Source organism: Ornithodoros turicata, chromosome 5 (genome assembly GCF_037126465.1).
Source record: "Ornithodoros turicata isolate Travis chromosome 5, ASM3712646v1, whole genome shotgun sequence".
Classification (NCBI taxonomy): Eukaryota; Metazoa; Arthropoda; class Arachnida; order Ixodida; family Argasidae; genus Ornithodoros; species Ornithodoros turicata.
The window spans coordinates 41435270-41454714 of record NC_088205.1 but is presented as its reverse complement, the minus strand read 5'-3'; the positions used below and the strand labels follow the sequence as shown (position 1 = coordinate 41454714).

The following is a 19445-nucleotide window of genomic DNA, read 5'->3' as shown; positions in this document are numbered from 1 at the left end:
GGACTCCCGGTCATGTCACCTGCACATCCTCAGGATGTGGAACACTTGCACCTGGAACACTTGCAGGAGCTTGTAAGGACGACTTCACCTGCACCCACCTGTACCTCATTTTTCTGCGTATAATTTATACGAAACCAGACGCAGTCCTGATAACTTCTTTTTTTTTCATACATCTTGATTAACGTCCGCAATACAATCTCGCTGTTTGTTTCTAGTAGAATTCATAACGGACAACCAGTGCAGCGGTTTAAAGAGAAAGCAGAAAGAAATATAAAAGACGCAAAAAAAAAAAATCTTGTCAGGGGCACGAAGTCCGAGAAACCCACTCTGAAAGGTTCTAGAATTCTCTTCCGAAGCCAGAACAGACACTGTTTATTGCTTATAACGCGATCCTCCGTACATTCGAGAGTTCTGCTCGCCTGTAATACAAAACGAAGGGTGAGCTATCCATGTTTCTTTCGATGACGCAAAGAAAGAATACTCAAAGTGAGGAATTACTCCTCTTGGTTTGAGACGTTCAGGTAGGAGCTTTGAAAGTCAAAAGCAGTGTGACAGAATCGCGCGTTTCTCTGCATTCCACAAGTAATGCGCTCCATTTATCATAGACAGTCATCCTTTTTAGATGCAGAGAATTTTACCCTGGACCACCCTTTATTTCAGAAAAATGTCAATCGGGTTCAAGGATCGGCCCAAAAAAACCAAAACAAATGTGTTCAGGGAGTCTGAGCAGGTAAACAAAGTAATATTTCTCGTCCCGCTATCTACCCACAGGGACGGGCACAGGACGTACCTGAATGACTCTTCACGGACAGTCCGCGAGTGTCATTCTCAGAACGTTCTGGGGATACACCTCGAAGGACGAGGACACGATGACACTGTGCGGACATCCTGAGGACCGTGTGTGTTCTTGGGGAAAAGACACCTAAACAGGCAAGAACATGCAAAAACAGACACGTTGTAGCACATACCAGAACTACTTCTAATGTACGCTTTTTACGCAGACTTTATACTGTGGAACTGTAGCGAATGCTACAGAACCATTTGATGACGCCAGTGCCTGACTGCGACGCTGTGCAGCGTCAATCCTCTTTCCTGCACCACTAGTTCAAGCTCACTGGGTGTTATCGTTGAACCTCTAACATATATTCAGTTTAATGTTATTTCTTCAGTTTATTTCTACTACTCGTTTTCTCTTATGTTTACTCGTTTACCCAGTCCCAAAATTCGCGGTCACCCCCAGTCGGCGCACTCCGTCACTAGCCGCTACTCAGCCGCTATGCGGGAAGCGGCCTTACAGGATGTGAATCCAATGGGAGACAGCGTTTATGCCAATTAACAGCAAAACAGAATAAAATTTTTAAGATGTCATCGTCTAATAAAGAAGAACACCATGTAAAGAACCCTTGGAGACATGAAAGGCGCCAGCATAATATAAGCCTACTGCACCCTGGCCAAGTGAATTTTAATGCATTGCGCCTATGGGGATTCCGTCGATTTTTGCACATCGCCCATGTTTAGACTACGATTTTTCGACAAAGGCAGTCAAATTCTGGAAATGTCATCGCCTATTTTCGTTCAGTACGTCCTCCAGGCCACATACCAACCACGGCACGATGTGTGAGTGTTAATCCTGATGCACCCAGGGCCTGCAAAGTTGCGACTCAGACAAGGTTCCCCTCCTAGGCGCTCGACGGTCTAAGTCCCAGCATTATCGTAATACACATGCGCTGAGACTGTACGGCCGGTCTGAAGGAGTTCGAAACGAGAACGGTCATTTTTTTCCAGAACTCGAAGGGGCTGACAGAACAGACAACTTTATTTTGAGTGAGTAACATACAAATGATACCGTTTTGTATTTTATATCGCTTTTATATTAAACTACCCTATACAACTTGATAAAACTGTCCATTTCGAGTGCCGTTTTCGAAGTGATTTTGTCAAACGCGACCTTTCAGGGTTCAACAGGAGAACAAAATACGGGGTTCAAACCCCGTGATCTTACTTTCACATATACATATTACATAATCAGCTTAGGATATCTTTATTGTCATCGTTATATCAAATGATATTAAGCCCCGAACTTGGTGAAATTCTCCATTTGGCCGTTTTCGAAGCGATTTTGTCAAACGCGACCTCTCAGGGAGCAACAGGGGAAGATACGGGGCTCTAACCCCGCGATCTTACTTTCACATATACATATTACAAAATCAGCTTAGGACATCTCTAATATTATTTTTATATCAAATGATATTAAAGCGCCGAAGTTGAGGAAATTGGCCACTTGATAATTTCGAGTGCCGTTTTGGAAGCGATTTCGTCAAAAGCGACTTCTCAGGGTGCAACAGGAGAACAAGATACGGGATTGAAACCCCGTGATCTTACTTTCACATGTACATACTACAAAATTAGCTTAGGACATCCTTAATATTCTTTTTATATCAAATGATATAAAGCCCCGAAGTTGACGAAATTGGCCATATGGCCATTTCGAGTGCCGGTTTGGAAGCGATTTTGTCAAACCCGACCTCTCCGGGTGCAACAGGGGAACAAGATACGGGGTTCAAACCCTGTAATCTTACTTTCACATATACATACTACAAAATCAGCGTAGGACATCTTGAATATTATTGTTATATCCAAGGATATTAAGCCACGAAGGTGAGGAAATTGGCCACTTGGCCATTTCGATGCCGTTTTGGAAGCAATTTTGTCAAACGCGACCTCTCAGGGTGCAACAGGGGAACAAGGTACGGGGTTCAAACCACGTGATCTTACTTTGACATATACATATTACGAAATTAGCTCACGACATCTTTAATATTGTGAGAGCTTTATTCGATAGGTCAGATCGCCAGGGATGCTGATCAGCAAAAGCGAGCGAATCTCGCGCCGCGGGCTACAGGGCACCAGTCGACAATAGCGATGCGTCTGCATCTAATTCATTCTCACATCTTCCCCGGGGCTGAGACGGAGCCATCCTGGCGGAGAGCCGAACTGACGTCAGGGGGGGATGCAGGGCTTGAGACGTGTGACATGGACCGTCTCAGTGCCCCGATGGCGACGGTCGGGTGGTGGACTGATAGGTTCGACAGTGTAGTTGACGTCCGAAACACGACGCAGGACTCGGTATGGGCCCAGGTAGCGGCAGATAAGTTTTTCGGAGAGCCCTGGTTTGCGAATTGGTGCCCACAACCACACTTCATCGCCCGGACGGAATTCAACATGCTTGTGACGTGCGTCATATCTCCGTTTAGCTTGGGCCTGGCAGTCGAACGTGCGATAACGGGCTAGCTGTCGGCATTCTTCTGCACGTGTGACAGCGTCGGCGAGAGTGCTATTGTGGTCTGTGTCCGGGGTGTACGGGAACAGGGTGTCGAGATTGGAAACGGGGTCGCGGCCGTAAACGAGCCGAAAAGGGCGGAATCCAGTTGTTGCTTGCACAGCGAAATTGTAGGCGAAGGTTACGTAAGGTAGAATGGCATCCCAGTTGGTATGGGTAGCGGACACGTAGCAAGCAAGCATATCAGCAAGGGTGTGATTAAATCGTTCTGTGAGACCATTTGTTTGGGGATGATACGCCGACGTTGGTTTGTGGACCACAGAGGTGGCGCGGAAGATGTCTTGAAGCAGCGTGGCCAGAAAGGAACGTCCGCGGTCGCTGACAATAACACGTGGCGCGCCATGACGGAGAAGGATGTTGAGTACAAAGAAGCGCGCAATTTCTTCAGATGTGCCGGACGGCAAAGCAGCCGTCTCCACGTACCGGGGGGCATGGTCAATTGCCACGAGGACCCAACGGTTGCCAGAGGGGGTGACGGGTAGTGGGCCGAAAAGGTCGATGCCTACTCGCTCAAAAGGTTGGCCTGGAGGCGGGAGGGGATGAAGGAACCCAGCTGGCGGCGGAGGGGATTGTTTGCGACGCTGGCATGTGATGCATGCATTGACGTAGCGGTTGACGGAAGTGTATAGGCGAGGCCAAAAATACCGACTTCGGACCCTCTCATACGTCTTATAAAAGCCGAGGTGACCGGACGTGGCATCGTCGTGAAGGCTACGGAGAACTTGCTCACGGATACTTTTGGGGACGACCAATAGGAAACGACTGCCGTCGTGGCAGAAATTCCGCTTGTACAGAACGCCTTCAAGAAGTGTAAAGTTCTTGCTCTTGCGGATGACGGCACGGTCCGAGGAAGGACGGCTGCCGTCCAAGTGGGAGATGATGCGCGAGAAAGAGGTGTCCTTCATTTGCTCCGCACGGAGGAATGCTGGGTCGTACGTGGTTAGAGGACAGCAGGGGGGAGAGAGCGACTCATCTGCGTTGTCCGGGAGAATGTCGGGTGCTGCAGGAGGTGTGGATAGTGGCAGAGGACAACGGGACAGCGCGTCAGCATCCGAGTGCAAGCGGCCGCACTTAAACTTAATGGTGATGTCAAATTCTTGCAGTCGCAGTATCCAGCGCCCAAGACGTCCGCAGGGGTCTTTGAGGGTAGAGAGCCAGCAAAGGGCATGATGATCAGTAATGACAAAGAAGTGGCGGCCGTAGAGATAGGGTCGGAACTTCTGAACGGCCCATATTACAGCCAAGCATTCCTTCTCAGTCGTTGAGTAGTTCCGTTCGGGCTTGCTGAGGACACGGCTGGCGAATGCGACGGGCTGTTCCATCGAAGCCGACGGTAGCCGTTGTGCCAGCACTGCTCCAATGCCAACACCGCTAGCGTCCGTATGAAGCTCCGTCTGCGCGGCCGGGTCGAAGTGGCAGAGGACAGGCGCCGAAGTAAGAAGAGACTTGAGGTGACGGAAGGTGGCATCACAGGGGTCGGTCCATTGGAACGTACAGCCCTGAGACAAGAGGGATGTTAAGGGTTCGGCGATTGTCGCGAAGCCACGTATAAATCGCCGAAAATAGGAGCACAGGCCTATGAAGCTGCGCAGCTCGCGCAGATTTGTAGGGGCTGGGAAGTCGCGCACAGCTCGAAGTTTTTCAGGGTCGGGTGATACGCCATCCGCGGAGACAACGTGGCCGAGAACTTTGAGCTGGCGGTACCCGAAGTGGCATTTTTTCTGATTCAGTTGAAGGCCAGCCGCAACGAAACACTCGAAGACTGTACGTAGGCGTTGTAGGTGCTCGGGAAAGGTTTCGGAGAACACGACGACGTCGTCGAGATAGCATAGACAGGTCTGCCAGCGAAGACCGCGGAGAACCGTGTCCATCATGCGCTCAAATGTTGCGGGCGCGTTAGAGAGACCAAATGGCATGACTGTAAATTCGTATAGGCCGTCAGGGGTGGTAAATGCAGTTTTCTCGATGTCCGATTCCGCCATCGGGATCTGCCAGTACCCCGACCTCAAGTCCAGGGAGGAAAAGAAATTGGCATTCCGCAGAGTGTCTAAGGCGTCGTCGATGCGTGGCATTGGATAAAGGTCTTTGCGAGTGATCTTGTTTAGTCGGCGATAATCAACGCAGAAACGAATACTGCCATCCTTTTTCGTGACAAGCACAACAGGAGATGCCCACGGACTGCAGGAGGACCGGATGATGCCGCGGGACAACATGTCGGACACTTCTTTGTCGATGGTGGTGCGCTCAGAAGCAGACACACGGTACGGACGCTGACGTAGCGGTGGAGAATCCCCGGTGTCGATTCGGTGATAGACTCCCTTAGCAACGCCTAACGGAGGCTTGCCTTTATCGAATAAGTGGACGTAAGAAGCAAGCAGCGACTGTAGCGAGGCGAGGTCCTCGGGAGGGAGGTCAGAGGAGATCATGCGGGTAAAGACGGTTTGGTCGACGCGCGGGGTCCCAGACCTAGGTTCGTCTTGTGTGACGTCGAGGGCAGTGATTGCACATAACGCATCAGTACGTTCTGCAGAAGCAGCGACGAAACCAGGTGGCAGAAGCACCGGATTCTCACTAACGTTGGTAGTCGAGAGATGCACAGTGCTGTTCGTAAAACAAACCAACGAATACGGTGCCGTAAGTCCCTTCCTGCTGAGGGCGTTATTTTTCGGGGAAAGAAGAGCAGCACACAAGGGAGGACCGAGGAAGCAGGGAGGAGGGCAAAGGGCCACGTTCATGGTGCAGCGAGGGGGGACGACGACATCCTCGGTCACAGAAAGGTTCCAGAGAGCGTTATCGACATGAAGAGCGTCGTAGCGTGGCATGTCGCTCAGAAAGAGCGATTCACCGGCGCAGTCAATAATGGCGAGGTTGTCACGAAGAAAATCCCAACCTAGTATAAGATCATGGCAGCACGACGACAAAACGAGAAGCTCCACCGGATAAGTTACGTCGGAGATGGTGACGCGGGCTGTGCAACGGGCGAGGGGCGAAATATGACTTCCGGAGGCTGGGACCATCGGACCTCGGACCTCGGACCTCGGACCAGCGGAGCTGGGACCATCGTAGGGCGTCGTGACTTTTCGTAATCGAGCACATAATTCCGAAGTGATGACCGATGTTGCGGCACCCGTGTCAATCAAAGCGGCAACAGCACAACCTTCAATGGACACGTCGACGAGGTTGTGCTGAAGAGACGGAGGTGGTTGCGATGGTGCCGCAAGCGCAGCCCGCCCTCCTCGGACTGCGGCTACTGGTTTTCCGGAGGGGTGGGCGACCGACGACGAGCAGAAGGCCTCGGTGGTGATCGTCCGCGATATGGAGATGCTGAACGGCGACGCTGTGAAGGTGACGAGTCACGTCCGTAAGGAGGACGATCAGGGAAGCGTCGAGAATCATCCCACACGCGCTGTGAGGATGGAAACGGACTGTTGTCAGGACTGTGCCAGGCGTAGTCAGCAGGAAAGGCGCTCTGTGACGCGTAGAAGGCTTGCTGATCACGACGCCGCTTACGACAATAGCGCGCGATGTGCCCGCGAATGCCACAATAGAAGCATGTACGAAATTCGGGTAAGCGAGGCTGAGGAACGGCGGGTGGTGACGTCGGCATGTGTGCGTTCATGTGAGTGAGGGAGGCCACGGGTTCAGCCTGGCCACTTGACAACGGTGGCGCCAGACGCACGACGTCCGCATAAGTCGGCTGAGCCTGAGGGCTTGTGGCGCTGCGCAGTGTGTGAGCGAGCTCCTCACGCACGACCGTGTGAAGGTTGACTGGTGCCGGCTCTGCCTGGTACGACACCTGTGTAGGCGGAGGGAAGCCAACGCGCGCAAGCTCTTCGCGTATAACATCCCTTACGATGGTACGGATAGTGTCCAGGGTGCCGGGGGGGAACAAGTTGGTGCTGTTGAGTGATGACGATGGTGAGGCTTGTAGGAGGGTTATACGAGCGTTGCGCGCATCCTGAAGCGTCTGGCACAGTGTAACGATGTCGGAGATCGAGGTTGGGGCCTTAGAGACAAGGAGTTGGAAGGCGTCTTCGCGCACTCCCTTGATGACGTGCTTTATCTTATCAGCTTCGGACATGTTAGAGTCGATTTTGGCGCAAAGAGAGATGACATCCTCGATGTACGAAGTATATGTTTCGTCGGGACCCTGTGTTCGATGCGAAAGCTTGTGTTCGGCATCGGCTTTGCGATAGGCAGGGCGGTCGAAGAGTTCGCGAATGCCAGCGGAAAAAGCCATCCAGTTGGTAAAATCCGCTTCATGGTTGAGAAACCACGTCTTCGCTAAGTCGGTTAAGTAAAACACGACGTTGTTAAGTTTTGTGGCATCATCCCACTTGTTGTGCCGACTGACCCGATCGTAGGTATTGAGCCATTCGTCGATATCGAGAGAGTCAGTTCCCGAGAAGGACGGTGGGTCCCGGGGCCTGAGGAGCGGTGATGAAGACCCAGCAGAGTCGCCCGAAGGCGTCGGGTCGTCACCGACTGCGGAAGGCGGTGGCGACATTGTAGGCAGTATCCTGCGGGAGCGAAGCTCCAGGGTAGAGTATTAGGAGTAAAGGCGAAGATCAGGCGCACCTCCACCAAACTGTGAGAGCTTTATTCGATAGGTCAGATCGCCAGGGATGCTGATCAGCAAAAGCGAGCGAATCTCGCGCCGCGGGCTACAGGGCACCAGTCGACAATAGCGATGCGTCTGCATCTAATTCATTCTCACAATATTGTTGTTATATCATATGATACTAAGCCCCGAAGTTGAGGAAATTGGCAATTTGGCCATTTCGAGTGCCGGTTTGGAAGCCATTTTGTCAAACGTGACCTCTCATGGTGCAACAGGGGAACAAGATACGGGGTTCAAACCCCGTGATCTTACTTTCACATATACATACTACAAAATCAGCTTAGGACATCTTTAATATTATTGTTATATCAAATGATATTAAGTCCCGAAGTTGATGAAATAGGCCATTTGGCCATTTCGAGTGCCATTTTGGAAGCGATTTTGTAAAACGCACCCTCTCAGGGTGCAACAGGGGAACAAGATACGGGGTTCAAACCCCGTGATCTTACCTTCACATATGCAAACTACAAAATCAGCTTAGGACGCTTTTTGCTTATAGCGAGCGTCGTTTTGGAAGCGGTTTCTTCAAACGCGACCTCTCCATGTACGCAATGGCATCAGGATTAAAGGGGCTTCGCACGTTTTAAAGGGCTCAATCTGCTGCCGAACGTTGCGGTAGCCTGTGTTACAATCCCAGTACAAGCCGTTCATAGTATATTTTTGGCACCATGATACATATCATTTGAGTCATTGTAAAGGGCCCTGCTGCCGTCTTTTCCAAATTTTGCGGTGGTTTCCGATGCAATCACGGGAGAGGGGCATAACATAAGCCGTCGTGTCTTTATGTGTGTGTCAAATGTCTGCCACCATGATTAAAGGGGTTTTTGTCCCTTTTAAAGGGCTCTGCTGCCGCATTTTCCGTATTTTGCGGTAGTCTCTATTACAACCCAGTAGAAGGGCATTGCGCAAGCCATTGATGACATGTCATCGGCAGCATGATACAAGGGGTCTCGCCCGTTCTGAAGGACTATGCTGCATCCTTTTCCGATATTTGCGGTCGCCTGTGTTATGATCTCGGTAGAATGACATAGTATAAGTTCCCAAGCAGCACAATGTACTGAAAGTCGAGTGCAATAGGGGTGGACGGGTAGGTGGAAGACCTTGAACAGACTTGTGAAACTAAAGAACATTGATAAGACACATACCGTCCACCCCCATTGCACTCGACTTTGGGTACATTGTGCTGCTTGGGTTGTTGATAATATGTCTTTGGCAGCATGACACAAGGGGTTTTGCTCGTTTCAGAGGGCTCTGCCACGTTTTCAGAATTTGGCGATCGCCTGTGTTATAACTCCAGCAGAATAGCATTGCACAAGCCGCTGATAACTTTCTTTCTTTCGCTCCATGATACAGGGAGTATCGCCCGTTTTCAAAGGCCTTGCTGCCGCCGTATCCAAATTTGGCGGTCCCCTCTTGCGCAATTTCGGTAGAAAGGGATAGCATAAGCCGTCATGAAAATGCCTTTGGTACCATGATACAAGGGGTTTCGTACGTTTTAAAGGACTCTGCTGCTGCCTTTTCCGAATTTTGTGGTCGCTTCTGTTGCGATCCCTGTAGAAGAGCATCATAAGCCATTGATAATATCTGTTTGGAACCATGGAGGTTTCGCCCGTTCTAAAGGGCTCTGCTGCGGTCTTTTATGGATTTTGCGGTCGCCTCCGTTACAATCTCAGTGGGAAAGGGCAATAGCATAAGCCGTCCCGAATATGCCTTTGGCACCATGATACAAAGGGTTTTGCCCGTTTTAGAGGGCTCTGCCGGCGCCTTTTCCAAATTTTGCTATCACCACTGTTAAAATCCCAGTACAAGGGCCTAGTATAAGTTGTTGATAATGGCTTCGCTATGCAGAATACACCGGTGACTCTTTGTGGTGTATACCTTGGTTGCCCCTGCCATCATCGGGGTTGCAGAAAGGCTACTTTTCACTTTTCCAAACGAAGTTTGCAAGTGATGCAATGTTTCAGAGCGATAGTGTGGGTCATTTCTTGCAGGTCGACGTGTAAGTGAATCATGGACTTCTTTATCCGTGCTGCACTTCGAGAAAAATTGGTTGATTACCATGAACAGTGAAATTCAAACGGCTTCGTAACGGATATGTATTTTCATCTATGATGTCTTTTCCTCAGACTTTAGCACCAGTGGTCGTAGGTGTCTGTTGCCGTGTAAATGTTCGGACTGCCGGCGATTTGCCGTGCAAGTTCACTTTCGTGCCCCGTAGCTTGGCAAGTTTTTTTCCTTGACATTTTGTCGCGGCTCTCTCATGCTGAATTTAAACGGAATGTATCAGCTTTTAGTCGTTGCGCAACTCGTATCAGCAGCGAAGAGGAATTTCTTTCAATTTCTTCTTTGTCATTGTTGTTGCGGCTGGCACTACCATCAATGCGCATAGAAGCCAAGATGCGGTACCCGGCGTGATAAGATGTCCGCGTGACTTCGAGTGGAGCGAACCATACGGTGGTATATCTATATGGATACATATCTATGGGTAGATGCATTGGTGGCCAAGCTGTATCGGGAAATCTCATGAATTACAGGGGAGTGGTTGGAAAAATTCAGGGGGAGTGTACACCTCCCTGTGCGGGGTGCGGGTAATGACCCTGGAAAGGATCGCAATTATAGCAATGTACCTTAGCGTAAACAGCTGAGTGGTATAGTTATTAGGCATTCGCAAATACAATTCATCAATGAAAAACTTCACTTGACACACCAACATAAACAAATGAGCTTCTTTTCCAAATGAGACATTGAAAATTTGAAAGGCGTTGCAAGTTCTTCGCACATAGTTCTTCACGGGACGATTATCGCAACGTTGAGGAGCACTGAAATTGTCGGTTTACACACTGTATTGTTGATTGTGCTTGCATTTTCAACGTGAAAAAGAAAAAAAATCAGGGAAAGAGAACTAATTCAAAATTTCCACACAATGACCCTCGTACATAACTAGTCCATCTAACGATGAAAGATGAAAGTCACTGAAAAGGTTAGCCAGCTGTAGGGATCGCGATTCGGATGACGCACCTTGGAAGCCGCTGAGAAGGCGTGTTAGCTTAGCTCAATTGGTAGAGCCCTGGACCGGCAATCCAGAAGATGTAGGTTCGATCCCTACAGCTGGCTAACCTTTTCAGTGACTTTTATCTTTCATCGTTAATTTCTTAGGCAAATTGAGGCTTTGTATGTATTTGTCCCTTCTATGTTGTTCCAGCCTCAGAACATCAGTTCTTTCACGTTCAACAGTTGCCGCCTGCGTCGATCCCGTCGTATGAATGTGTGTATGAGTGAGCAAAAATGTAAGAGTGAAAGGAGGATGAGTGAGAGAGAGTGGCTTGTTTGTCCCTTCAGATGACGCACCTTGGAAGTCGCTGAAAAGGCGTGTTAGCCTAGCTCAATTGGTAGAGCCCTGGACCGGCAATCCAAAAGATGTAGGTTCGATCCCTACAGCTGGCTAAACTTTTCAGTGACTTTCATCTTTCATCGTTAATTTCTTAGGCAAATTGAGGCTTTGTATGTATTTGTCCCTTCTATGTTGTTCCAGCCTCCTTATCAAAACGCTATAACTACTTGTCCAGGCTCATGAGTCACAAAAGCTGCTCGTATACTTCCTAACGTCGACAGGAACAGCACTACATCGAGCAAGGGTAAAAACAATGCCTGAAAACCTGGTGTCATTCCGAATTCTTCATTACTGGTGTGTGTGTGTGTGTGTGGGGGGGGGGTGGGGGGGGGTGGCAGCTTTATTCTATGTAGTGTTCAAGAGCCCTCCGGACACAGAATAGCTGACTGCAAGCCATGCACATGCGGCCCGCGTGTGTGAGCGCCCTGATTGCCCTGATCTAAGCATTGCTTCATCTTAAGCGATGAATAAAGAATGTACTCGAGGGCGCGTAGCACTTGTATAGCATTATCTGCAAATCTGGTATTTAGTTCTGCTCCAAGATCTCTGGTCCAACGAGGTCGCGTTTGATCAAATCATTGCCACTCGGAGACGACACCACTCGCATCCCCACAGCACTCGCAGACGCCAAATTGTCCATACCTTCCACTTCATTTAGTAATAACTCTGGATATAAACGTGATATCGAAGATGTCATCACTTAGTTTCGTAGTCTGTATATCCATGCTTAATAGCCACGAGTCCGCGGCCCATACCTGTTTCCCTTGCTAGAGCCTGCGAAATAGCGTTTGGTCAAATCATTCATTTTTAAGCGACCAAAGAACAAACAGGAGACAAGATCACACACAAGTCGCTCTGTTGTTGTTTCGTATTTGTTCTTTGGTAGCTTGTGGATTTACACCAACCAGCCCAATCTATATACCTCAGACATTTTGTCAAATCGTCGCCCAAGTGACACTCACGGGCGCCAGTTTGTCAGTTTCCTCTATTTTAGCTCGTAATAACTCTTGATACCAATTTGATAGTGACGGTATCATCATAAAATTACGTAGTCTGTGTATCGTCTGCGGACTGTAGCTGGTGTCCTTGCTGCACTCTTAGAACTCGCATTTAGTCAATTTGTCGTCCAGAAGGCTATCACAGGCGCCAACCTGCCAATTTCATCCGGTAATCTCCCGATATCTGGAAAGTCTCATGCTCGCTCCCACAGTTATACATCACGTCTTATTCATTATCTTACGCGAATGCTCCCGGGCGTGTTATCGGTGTTGTTATCAGGTCGGGGCGCGAAAAGGGAATTGTCCGCCTCAGATATGTTCTCCTCTCCCTGCCCAGATCTGTTCCTCCTCACGTACTCACGCACCATCCTGTAAACTTAGCTTCCTTGCGTACTCCTCTGCTATCAGGTCAAGCCGGGTTTCAGAGGGGATGTCCCTGAATGCTGCTCTTGTGTAGCTTAATGCGCTATGGAGTAGACGGCGTTCCATGTTGATATCCGTTCATCGGCCACATTTTCTCTTAGACGTTTTGTCAACCACACTCTACCTCAGGTAGGCGAATTTAATTCACTGTGGTGACGATGAAAGGTCTCGCCGTTGTTGGCCTCACAGAGGTGGGCAACGTCACGACTGACGGCCTGTCGGCCCAGGACGCACATTTCCCCAGGGCGTCAGTCGTGACGTTGCCCACATACGTGAGGCCGACAACGGCAAGCCCTTTCAACATCACCACCACCATCACCACTGACGGCCTGGGGGAATGTACATCCTGGTCGACTTCTAAAGGAGCTGTGCCGACATATGATTTGGTCGAAAGACATTTCATCGAAGATCGAAACGGCAGCGGTCGTTTGATCGATTTTTATTGGTTCACTTGGAGTGTTGAAAAAGAAGAAAAGAAAAAGAAGCCGGAGTTCTAAATGCCGTTATCCTAAGCAACATTTAACTGCGGCTTGCTCGTAAACACATTCCTCATGCTAACCCACTTTTTCGTGTGCAAGAAGCGGTCCAATGGCCCATGTTGTTCACCCTAGCCCGTTCGACAACCTGATAGGCTTTTCCGCTCTGACACATAGTGACTAAACATGCCATACATGTTAATCCCCCAACCCTTTGTCGAATAAATAAAAAATAAATTAATGACATTTTTCGATGATTTATTCCTGTTGAATGTGGATAAATTTTAACAATGTATTATTGATTGTAATGAACTGACCATTTATAGGAGAAAGAACAGTTTTAGTTTATTTACTTTTCGCCTATGTGCAAGTGCATCTAAATTTAGTTCTTGCAACAGACATGTAACGGAAGAAGTCCTTCGAAACCTAGACAAGATAAGCAGGGCAGCAGATCTTTGCACTTTCTCTATTTTTTCGGATAGCGTGCTTGTGTAGTGACCCCAGATTGCAGATGCATACTCTAAACGAGGTTGAACTAAGGTTTTATATGCTGTTAATCTTTCGTTGTGCCATGGCGAAATTTTCTTCTTAGCATCCACAGACTCCGAGTGTCTTTCGCGCAAATATGGCTATCCCGTTTCAGACCGTTCCCTTTAAATATGTCACCAGCAATAAGAAGGGTACTCCGAAGAAGCACAGACTATCGGCTGCTCCCAACCTGGGGCAACTTTCTTCGACATATGTCCGACTGGTTCGTAAATTACAAACGTCTGCAAGTAACCAGTGGTCTCCCTGCAAAAAAAAATAAAAATAATAATAACAATAAAAATGAAAAAAAAAGCTGAGTACACTGATTGTCCGCTTCGTATGCTCGAGTCAAAGTTACAGAAAAAGAGGTGCGGATGACACAGTGCATGCAGTTTTGAACTCCCTTCGAACAAACTTCTTTCGAACAAACGGCGTCGATCAACCGGCCTTCGATCAAGCGGTTTTCGACCAAGCGGCGTTCGATCAAACGCCTTCGATCAAACGGCATTCGATCAAACGACATTCGATCAAACGGCATTCGACCAAACAGCGTTCGACCAAATGGGCGGATACTACGGCGGACGTGTTTGTCACGTTCAAATACCCATTGACTCACGGTAACCCCATTGAAACCCACACATTCAGCCAAATTCGAACTTCGTAAACTTCGTTTATAAAGATAAAAATAAACTTCCATAAAAATTCGTTCTGACTACATACAAGCAGGACCAAGCTGTTACATAAACTTGAAACTGACACATTAAGCGGCCTTGGTAGTCGCCATCCATTCCACCTTTCTCACCCTATGACCTTTTTCCAAATGCGGGAGAGGAAGACCCGTCCTTTGTGGTCTCACGCCTTTCGGTGCATATGAGCATTCGGATGTTCTGGACGTTTGGTGCTTATGAGCAGCTTCTCCCCTCCTGCTCATATCCACCAAACGCTCAAAACCACCAACTTTTTTTTCGGTGCGTATGGGCATTTGGAGGTTTTGAGCGTTTGGAGGTTATGAGCATTTGGTGCTTATGAGCTACTACCGTCACGGTTACGTTAAAGATGAAAAGGAAATCATCGGCGGGCAGGTCACAATGCAATAACGGTACTCTGCAGCCATAAGAATTTTTGTACATCTTTTTGAAACCGTAAGTACAATGTCAGGAAGAGTTTAAGAAACTGATACTAAGAAGAAGAGAGCGTTCGATTTCTCAAAACGCGAACCTCAGGGGAACGCAGTATCTGCAGCCTGGTCTTTTCTGTTGTTAAAGCAGAAAGTCTTGCGGTGCTGGTTATCAGAGGAGAATGCGCGCTGAACCCTGATAATTCCCCTCCCCCAGCTCTCTTGCCACGGGGCGTCAACATCACCTTGTATGCTGACGATATATGCATATGGACATCCGGCAAGCAGTGGCCAGAGCTACAGCGCCGCTTACAGTGTGCCCTGGATGTTGTTGCTGCTTTCCTGGAATACAGAGGCATGGACCTCTCTCATGAGAAGACTGTTTTTTTTTCTTTCATTCGCCGTCATTTGAAGAACTTTCAGCTTCATATAGATGGGAATGTCGTGCGGCGTACACAGCATAAATTTCTTGGTGTGGTTATTGACCGTTGTCTGTCCTGGAGAGCGGAGGTTCGTTGTCTAAGAGGTAGAGCTGAGTCTCGGGTGAGTGTCCTGCGATACCTCTGTGGTGCCCGCTGAGGGCTTTCTACTAGGGCATTGCTTGGTCTACACCGGTCCCTCATACGACAAATGTTGATGTACCACCTTCCAGTGTTGCATAGCCTTTGTCCTTCGTCCGAACAAGTGTCGGAAACCGTCCTTGCAAAGAGCATGAAACAGTGCCTTGGTGTCCACAAATCAACGCCAACTGTCCCTGTCATGGCTGAAGCCAAGGAGCCTTCGCTGGTCTTCATGCGGACGGCACAATCTCTTGGGCACTACATGAGGCTCTCCACTCGCCACTACCGTCACACATTAGTGCGCGACATTCTTCGGCGACCAGCATCCGGATACTGCCAAGCTGTTTTAGCTCACCGCAGCCTCATTCCAAAGCACAAAAAACTGGTTCTACCCGCAGTCCCACCATGGGCCCTTCAGGCACCACCTGTACATGTCAATGTCCCTGGCTTGACTTCCAGAAAATCGGCTACAACAATTGTTGTTCTTCGCCAACTCACTCTGAGCCTGCTTCATCGCGATGAAGGCAGAATTAACATCTTTACTGATGGCTCATCGACACAGACCGGCTCTACCTGTGCATTCGTAATTCCTGAGTAATTCCTAATTTTGACGTATGAGACTGTGAAGTCACGATGGAGCGCGAATTCTACTTCTGTCCCATTGAGTACCGTGTGTAAGATTTCAAACGTCTGGGGAACAAAAGCCTTTATAGATATACGGATAATTCCTTTTCGGCATAATTCCTTGTGTATAGATCTCACAGGATCCAGTGGCGAACCAGTGAAAAGTGTCGGCGTTGTCCGTCAAAATGAAATTATACGTTTCTTATGCATTGCGTCTATGGGTGTAATGCAGGCGAAGCACGCTTTACGTTTTTGTCCGCGAATCTTGGGCATGGTGTTGTGTGATGAGTGTTGCAGCAATAGTGATCGCGATTCAGACTTGTTATAATACAACTTGTAAATTGATTGTAATTTTATTGATTAAGATTGTCTTCTTTAACTAAGTGTAGTGTCCCTTGTTATAGATTTTATTTCCTCTTGTGTTCATGTCGTCCCTCTATGTGTCCCATGGTCTTCCAGGGTCTCTGTTGTGCACAATTAATTACTTACATCTATCGGCACTTGTAATTGAAATTAAAACCCAACTACTGCAATGATGGTGCTCACGTATAGGAATATTAGACTTTTTATAATAAAACTTGTAATTTTGATTGTAATCATATTGATAAACAATACCTTCTTTGATTAAATGCACTATTCCGTTTCAATTCTGATTCATTGAAAACTTGTGTGTATGATTACCGTTAATACAAATATTGTGTTGGATTCTTTCTGTGTGACGTTCAATCGAGAGTTCTGATGCGTGAAGTGGACCCTGACTTTGGCTTCACCATGTCTTCTCATATGCCTCACCATTTTGCGTCGCTGATACACAGGCTTCGTCTCGGGGTTGCATTCACCCCTCATTCATCTGATCGGCCGCTCGGACTCCATGCTCTGCTCTCGCTGTGCTGTTTTGGCGGATACCAAGCATGCGCTCTTCGACTGCCATCTTTACACCTCCCAAAGCGCAGCTCCCCCCTACAGTGTCGCCTGCAGTCGATCACGGCCGCACCATTCACATTGGCAACCATTCTCGGCCCTTGGTCTAACCAGATCGACCATCGCCAAGCTCTTGAGTAGTTCAAGATTTTTCTCCGGGACACTGGTCTCCTCTCTACAATATGATGTGCCTGCGTACTGCCAAAGCGCACTTAGACTAACCTAAACATGAAAATGCAAACACCAAACTTTTACGAACCTAATAATAAACTAACCAATGTGCTGTTCCGTCGCGTCCGCCCCGCTAAGCCTAAGCCGCCAAAAATGTGGCTCTCGTTCGCTAAAATGACTTGGACAGACATCGAAATTACGTGAATTTGTGTGGTAAATAGTGATGTTGGATATTTAAACACGGCATATAATCTTACGAAGCAATCGAGCATTCTGGTTGATTTTCCTTGTTTCGAGAACATGAATTTGGGTTCCGGAAAAGATGCCCCCGCAAAAAATGGTCCCTGATTGCGTGGGCGGAAATAATGGTCCCGCGGGGTTTCGTGCGCCGAAAATTACAGGAGCCCAGTTGTGAACAGCTGAGGAAAGGGATCATAGCCGATCAAGTGCTATCATTCGCCCACATTATTTGTTTAAATTGGGAGACCGGATTTTTTAAATTAACATTCATGTTAATGAATAGTAAAACCATTGAACGAGGAATATAAATGCGGTTACACCCGCTGCACCGCTTGCATTGTGCGGATTACATCTGTTCTTTCTGTTCCTCTCTCTCTATTTTAGTTTGCTGAGTACAGACAACGCGGCAAGATTAGGACGCGATTCTTCAACAACAAATAAATATTGACTATGACACGAGGTGATTCATCACTGGTGATTTTCCAAGGTCCCGCTATACCTTCTAAGTATTTCTGGCAGATATGTTGAAAAAATGGTAGCCACGTCCTTTTATAAAGGGAAGTACAGGTCCCGATAAAAAGTTTACGGAACACTGGAGTGTTGTGTATATAGTCATCTGAGCGACACGGTTGCTGCAAACAGGAGCAGACAGACTTACAAACAGGTGACCGGGTACTCGACGCACCTCTCAGTCCCCTCAGTAAGTGTGTCCACTCCCGTTCGCCGCTAGGGTGTCCCTGAGATCAAGAAATGCGTCGCTCTGGTGTTCCGTAAACTTTTGTCGGGATCTGTACTGCAAAATACTGAGCACAATGACACATTACCTTCTGTATTCATACCAATGAAATGAAACGGATATGCTCACTGTCCTGAGGCTTTGACTTCACGCTCGCTGAACATGGATATCGTCGGACGTAGTTCCCAACTCAACCGGAATACTAGTATTTGCATATATAGTATTTGTTGTTGTTGTTGGTCAGACAATGATGTTGCAGTTATTCTCCAGTACTCGCTATGTTCATGAACCGTATTTTCAGCAGAAGCGGAGTTGTAAGGGCAATTAAACAACTGAATAAGTCGGTGTAGAGCTTCTATAACCCATAAACATTGACACAGAAAAGATGCAAGGGACAACTGTAAAACCTGTGTCTGACCAACGGTAGAGAAATATGAGGGGTGTTCAAGTCAAGCCGGGACTTTCTGTCTCCTGAGTGTAAAAATGGCTCGCGCTACTTCTTTTTCGTCATTTTTACAATCGACAGGCCTCCGCGTTCACCACGTGGTGGTCCAAAGTTTGCGCAAAACAGAAGGCACATGCTGGACAAGATGGCCTACAACGAAGTGAACGCGCACAACGAACAGCGAATTGTCATTTCTCGTGAATGTAGGCGTAAAGTCAGCTGAAATTCACAGAAGACTTCAGGCTCAGTATGTCCACGATACATTTAGCCGCAGCAAAGCGTTTGAGTAGTTCAAACGGTTCCGAGACGACCGTACGTCAATGCAGGACGATCCCGGCCGGGGCGGTTCAGAGCTCAGTGTCAGAGTTCCTGAGAACATTCAACTTGCGGAGCGCCTGATCCTCAAGGACCGACGAATAACATGTCTCGAACTGGCTCGAAAAACGGATCCTTCTGTGGGAACGTTGAACACTATCATTCATGAGCACCTCCAGTTTTGGAAAGTTAGTGCCTGTTCGGTCCCGAGGCAGCTCTCCGTGTTTGACAAGCAGAGAAGACTGGAAATCTCCCAACAGCTAAGGTACCGTTTCGACACTGAACGACAGCCGTTCCTTGATCGGATCATCACGTGCGATGAAACGTGGGTGCACCATTTCGCTCCTGAGTCTAAACGTGTATCAAAACAGTGGAAGCATCCGGGCTCGCCAGCTCCCAAGAAGTTCCGAAGCACCCCGTCTGCGGGTGAGGTCATGGTCACGGTTTTCTGGGACAAGGCTGGCGTTGTTCATGTTGATTTTCTGCCCAGTGGTACATCATCAATAGTGCATATTACTGCCAGATTCTCAGGGACGTGC

General features: G+C 48.2%; 1 non-coding gene across 1 annotated transcript; it reads left to right on the top strand.

Moving 5' to 3' along the window:
- The first annotated feature begins 11002 nt into the window (after nucleotides 1-11002).
- On the top strand, nucleotides 11003-11075 carry Trnaa-ggc (transfer RNA alanine (anticodon GGC)). Its single transcript has one exon. It is a non-coding gene; the product is annotated as a tRNA-Ala (tRNA).
- The last annotated feature ends 8370 nt before the right edge of the window (nucleotides 11076-19445 follow it).